Source organism: Oncorhynchus mykiss, unplaced genomic scaffold (genome assembly GCF_013265735.2).
Source record: "Oncorhynchus mykiss isolate Arlee unplaced genomic scaffold, USDA_OmykA_1.1 un_scaffold_379, whole genome shotgun sequence".
In the NCBI taxonomy this organism is placed as follows: domain Eukaryota; kingdom Metazoa; phylum Chordata; class Actinopteri; order Salmoniformes; family Salmonidae; genus Oncorhynchus; species Oncorhynchus mykiss.
In genome coordinates, this window is record NW_023493826.1 from 105001 (window position 1) to 110000 (window position 5000).

Consider the following 5000-nt stretch of genomic DNA (forward strand, 5'->3'; position numbering starts at 1 on the left):
AATTATGGCTACAGTATATGCAATTTCATCCACTTTTTGAGATTGCCTTTCGCTTACGGCCACACCGGCCTGAGTACGCCTGATCTCGTCCGATCTCGGAAGCTAAGCAGGGTCGGGCCTGGTTAGTACTTGGATGGGAGACGCCTGGGAATACCAGGTGCTGTAAGCTTTTTGTCACTGCCTTGTGGAATTTCAACTCTTTGTCCGTTTTTTCCCACAAGGCTGAAATATGTGCCCTCGCTTTGAAATAAGTAAGCAAGGTTAGTTTGTATTTCATCCAACAATCTGTGCTACAAATTATGGCTACAGTATATGCAATTTCATCCACTTTTTTGATTGCCTTTCGCTTACGGCCACACGGCCTGAGTACGCCTGATCTCGTCCGATCTCGGAAGCTAAGCAGGGTCGGGCCTGGTTAGTACTTGGATGGGAGACCGCCTGGGAATACCAGGTGCTGTAAGCTTTTTGTCACTGCCTTGTGGAATTTCAACTCTTTGTCCGTTTTTTCCCACAAGGCTGAAATATGTGCCCTCGCTTTGAAATAAGTAAGCAAGGTTAGTTTGTATTTCATCCAACAATCTGTGCTACAAATTATGGCTACAGTATATGCAATTTCATCCACTTTTTGAGATTGCCTTTCGCTTACGGCCACACCGGCCTGAGTACGCCTGATCTCGTCCGATCTCGGAAGCTAAGCAGGGTCGGGCCTGGTTAGTACTTGGATGGGAGACCGCCTGGGAATACCAGGTGCTGTAAGCTTTTTGTCACTGCCTTGTGGAATTTCAACTCTTTGTCCGTTTTTTCCCACAAGGCTGAAATATGTGCCCTCGCTTTGAAATAAGTAAGCAAGGTTAGTTTGTATTTCATCCAACAATCTGTGCTACAAATTATGGCTACAGTATATGCAATTTCATCCACTTTTTGAGATGCCTTTCGCTTACGGCCACACCGGCCTGAGTACGCCTGATCTCGTCCGATCTCGGAAGCTAAGCAGGGTCGGGCCTGGTTAGTACTTGGATGGGAGACCGCCTGGGAATACCAGGTGCTGTAAGCTTTTTGTCACTGCCTTGTGGAATTTCAACTCTTTGTCCGTTTTTTCCCACAAGGCTGAAATATGTGCCCTCGCTTTGAAATAAGTAAGCAAGGTTAGTTTGTATTTCATCCAACAATCTGTGCTACAAATTATGGCTACAGTATATGCAATTTCATCCACTTTTGAGATTGCCTTTCGCTTACGGCCACACCGGCCTGAGTACGCCTGATCTCGTCCGATCTCGGAAGCTAAGCAGGGTCGGGCTGGTTAGTACTTGGATGGGAGACCGCCTGGGAATACCAGGTGCTGTAAGCTTTTTGTCACTGCCTTGTGGAATTTCAACTCTTTGTCCGTTTTTTCCCACAAGGCTGAAATATGTGCCCTCGCTTTGAAATAAGTAAGCAAGGTTAGTTTGTATTTCATCCAACAATCTGTGCTACAAATTATGGCTACAGTATATGCAATTTCTTCATTTTGAGTGACACAAAGATGCTTATCTAAATGGTGGAAATGCAACAGCTGTTAATCAGGCTCACTTTGACTTTACATAGTGCACCAAGAGATAGTTTCTCGCTTACGGCCACACCGGCCTGAGTACGCCTGATCTCGTCCGATCTCGGAAGCTAAGCAGGGTCGGGCCTGGTTAGTACTTGGATGGGAGACCGCCTGGGAATACCAGGTGCTGTAAGCTTTTTGTCACTGCCTTGTGGAATTTCAACTCTTTGTCCGTTTTTTCCCACAAGGCTGAAATATGTGCCCTCGCTTTGAAATAAGTAAGCAAGGTTAGTTTGTATTTCATCCAACAATCTGTGCTACAAATTATGGCTACAGTATATGCAATTTCATCCACTTTTTGAGATTGCCTTTCGCTTACGGCCACACCGGCCTGAGTACGCCTGATCTCGTCCGATCTCGGAAGCTAAGCAGGGTCGGCCTGGTTAGTACTTGGATGGGAGACCGCCTGGGAATACCAGGTGCTGTAAGCTTTTTGTCACTGCCTTGTGGAATTTCAACTCTTTGTCCGTTTTTCCCACAAGGCTGAAATATGTGCCCTCGCTTTGAAATAAGTAAGCAAGGTTAGTTTGTATTTCATCCAACAATCTGTGCTACAAATTATGGCTACAGTATATGCAATTTCTTCCACTTTTTGAGTGACACAAAGATGCTTATCTAAATGGTGGAAATGCAACAGCTGTTAATCAGGCTCACTTTGACTTTACATGGTGCACCAAGAGATAGTTTCTCGCTTACGGCCCACACCGGCCTGAGTACGCCTGATCTCGTCCGATCTCGGAAGCTAAGCAGGGTCGGGCCTGGTTAGTACTTGGATGGGAGACCGCCCTGGGAATACCAGGTGCTGTAAGCTTTTTGTCACTGCCTTGTGGAATTTCAACTCTTTGTCCGTTTTTTCCCACAAGGCTGAAATATGTGCCCTCGCTTTGAAATAAGTAAGCAAGGTTAGTTTGTATTTCATCCAACAATCTGTGCTACAAATTATGGCTATCAGTATATGCAATTTCATCCACTTTTTGAGATTGCCTTTCGCTTACGGCCACACCGGCCTGAGTACGCCTGATCTCGTCCGATCTCGGAAGCTAAGCAGGGTCGGGCCTGGTTAGTACTTGGATGGGAGACCGCCCTGGGAATACCAGGTGCTGTAAGCTTTTTGTTCACTGCCTTGTGGAATTTCAACTCTTTGTCCGTTTTTTCCCACAAGGCTGAAATATGTGCCCTCGCTTTGAAATAAGTAAGCAAGGTTAGTTTGTATTTCATCCAACAATCTGTGCTACAAATTATGGCTACAGTATATGCAATTTCATCCACTTTTTGAGATTGCCTTTCGCTTACGGCCACACCGGCCTGAGTACGCCTGATCTCGTCCGATCTCGGAAGCTAAGCAGGGTCGGGCCTGGTTAGTACTTGGATGGGAGACCGCCTGGGAATACCAGGTGCTGTAAGCTTTTTTGTCACTGCCTTGTGGAATTTCAACTCTTTGCTCCGTTTTTTCCCACAAGGCTGAAATATGTGCCCTCGCTTTGAAATAAGTAAGCAAGGTTAGTTTGTATTTCATCCAACAATCTGTGCTACAAATTATGGCTACAGTATATGCAATTTCATCCACTTTTTGAGATTGCCTTTCGCTACGGCCACACCGGCTGAGTACGCCTGATCTCGTCCGATCTCGGAAGTAAGCAGGGTCTGGGCTGGTTAGTACTTGGATGGAGACCGCCTGGGAATACCAGGTGCTGTAAGCTTTTTGTCACTGCCTTGTGGAATTTCAACTCTTTGTCCGTTTTTTTCCCCACAAGGCTGAAATATGTGCCTCGCTTTGAAATAAGTAAGCAAGGTTAGTTGTATTTCATCCAACAATCTGTGCACAAATTATGGCTACAGTATATGCAATTTCATCCACTTTTTGAGATTGCCTTTCGCTTACGGCCACACCGGGCTGAGTACGCCTGATCCTCGTCCGATCTCGGAAGCTAAGCAGGGTCGGGCCTGGTTAGTACTTGGATGGGAGACCGCCTGGGAATACCAGGTGCTGTAAGCTTTTTGTCACTGCCTTGTGGAATTTCAACTCTTTGTCCGTTTTTTTCCCACAAGGCTGAAATATGTGCCCTCGCTTTTGAAATAAGTAAGCAAGGTTAGTTTGTATTTCATCCAACAATCTGTGCTACAAATTATGGCTACAGTATATGCAATTTCTTCCACTTTTTGAGTGACACAAAGATGCTTATCTAAATGGTGGAAATGCAACAGCTGTTAATCAGGCTCACTTTGACTTTACATGAGTGCACCAAGAGATAGTTTCTCGCTTACGGCCACACCGGCCTTGAGTACGCCTGATCTCGTCCGATCTCGGAAGCTAAGCAGGGTCGGGCTCTGGTTAGTACTTGGATGGGAGACCCGCCTGGGAATACCAGGTGCTGTAAGCTTTTTGTCACTGCCTTGTGGAATTTCAACTCTTTGTCCGTTTTTTCCCACAAGGCTGAAATATGTGCCCTCGCTTTGAAATAAGTAAGCAAGGTTAGTTTGTATTTCATCCAACAATCTGTGCTACAAATTATGGCTACAGTATATGCAATTTCATCCACTTTTTGAGATTGCCTTTTGCTTACGGCCACACCTGCCTGAGTACGCCTGATCTCTTCCGATCTCGGAAGCTAAGCAGGCGTGCCTGGTTAGTACTTGGATGGGAGACCGCTCGGGAATACAGGTGCTGTAAGCTTTTTGTCACTGCCTTGTGGAATTTCAACTCTTTGGTCCGTTTTTTTCCCACAAGGCTGAAATATGTGCCCTCGCTTTGAAATAAGTAAGCAAGGTTAGTTTTTGTATTTTCATCCAACACTCTGTGCTACAAATTATGGCTACAGTATATGCAATTTCATCCACTTTTTTGAGATTGACTTTCGCTTACGGCCACACGGCCCTGAGTACGCCTGATCTCGTCCGATCTCGGAAGCTAAGCAGGTTCGGGCCCTGGTTTAGTACCTTGGATGGGAGACCGCCTGGGATACCAGGTGCTGTAAGCTTTTTGTCACTGCTTGTGGAATTTCAACTCTTTGTCCGTTTTTCCCACAGGCTGAAATATGTGCCCTCGCTTTGAAATAAGTAAGCAAGGTTAGTTTGTATTTCATCAACAATCTGTGCTACAAATTATGGCTACAGTATATGCAATTTCATCACTTTTTGGAGATTGCCTTTTCGCTTACGGCCACACCGGCCTGAGTACGCCCTGATCTCGTCCGATCTCGGAAGCTAAGCAGGGTCGGCCTCTGGTAGTACTTTGGATGGTGAGACCGCCCTGGGAATACAAGGGTGCTGTAAGCTTTTTGTCACTGCCTTGGGAACTTTCAACTCTTTGTCCGTTTTTTCCCACAAGGCTGAAATATGTGCCCCCGCTTTGAAATAAGTAAGCAAGGTTAGTTTGTATTTTCATCAACAATTCTGTGCTACAATTATGGCT

The 5000-nt window shown here is 45.7% G+C and overlaps 6 non-coding genes and 9 pseudogenes across 6 annotated transcripts; all 15 read left to right on the plus strand.

Moving 5' to 3' along the window:
• The first annotated feature begins 51 nt into the window (after window positions 1-51).
• LOC118954278 lies at window positions 52-169 on the plus strand (annotated as a pseudogene).
• Window positions 170-345: 176 nt separating this feature from the next.
• On the plus strand, window positions 346-463 carry LOC118954274 (annotated as a pseudogene).
• Window positions 464-640: 177 nt separating this feature from the next.
• On the plus strand, window positions 641-759 carry LOC118954205. Its single transcript, XR_005044390.1, has one exon. It is a non-coding gene; the product is annotated as a 5S ribosomal RNA (ribosomal RNA).
• A 176-nt stretch (window positions 760-935) lies between these two features.
• LOC118954207 lies at window positions 936-1054 on the plus strand. The gene has a single exon (XR_005044392.1). It is a non-coding gene; the product is annotated as a 5S ribosomal RNA (ribosomal RNA).
• Window positions 1055-1230: 176 nt separating this feature from the next.
• Window positions 1231-1348, plus strand: LOC118954260. Its single transcript, XR_005044445.1, has one exon. It is a non-coding gene; the product is annotated as a 5S ribosomal RNA (ribosomal RNA).
• A 257-nt stretch (window positions 1349-1605) lies between these two features.
• LOC118954208 lies at window positions 1606-1724 on the plus strand. The gene has a single exon (XR_005044393.1). It is a non-coding gene; the product is annotated as a 5S ribosomal RNA (ribosomal RNA).
• A 177-nt stretch (window positions 1725-1901) lies between these two features.
• LOC118954277 lies at window positions 1902-2019 on the plus strand (annotated as a pseudogene).
• Window positions 2020-2278: 259 nt separating this feature from the next.
• Window positions 2279-2399, plus strand: LOC118954286 (annotated as a pseudogene).
• A 178-nt stretch (window positions 2400-2577) lies between these two features.
• LOC118954245 lies at window positions 2578-2697 on the plus strand. The gene has a single exon (XR_005044430.1). It is a non-coding gene; the product is annotated as a 5S ribosomal RNA (ribosomal RNA).
• Window positions 2698-2875: 178 nt separating this feature from the next.
• On the plus strand, window positions 2876-2994 carry LOC118954209. The gene has a single exon (XR_005044394.1). It is a non-coding gene; the product is annotated as a 5S ribosomal RNA (ribosomal RNA).
• A 470-nt stretch (window positions 2995-3464) lies between these two features.
• On the plus strand, window positions 3465-3584 carry LOC118954264 (annotated as a pseudogene).
• A 263-nt stretch (window positions 3585-3847) lies between these two features.
• Window positions 3848-3969, plus strand: LOC118954300 (annotated as a pseudogene).
• A 177-nt stretch (window positions 3970-4146) lies between these two features.
• Window positions 4147-4262, plus strand: LOC118954305 (annotated as a pseudogene).
• A 183-nt stretch (window positions 4263-4445) lies between these two features.
• Window positions 4446-4566, plus strand: LOC118954322 (annotated as a pseudogene).
• Window positions 4567-4740: 174 nt separating this feature from the next.
• On the plus strand, window positions 4741-4864 carry LOC118954324 (annotated as a pseudogene).
• Window positions 4865-5000: the final 136 nt, after the last annotated feature.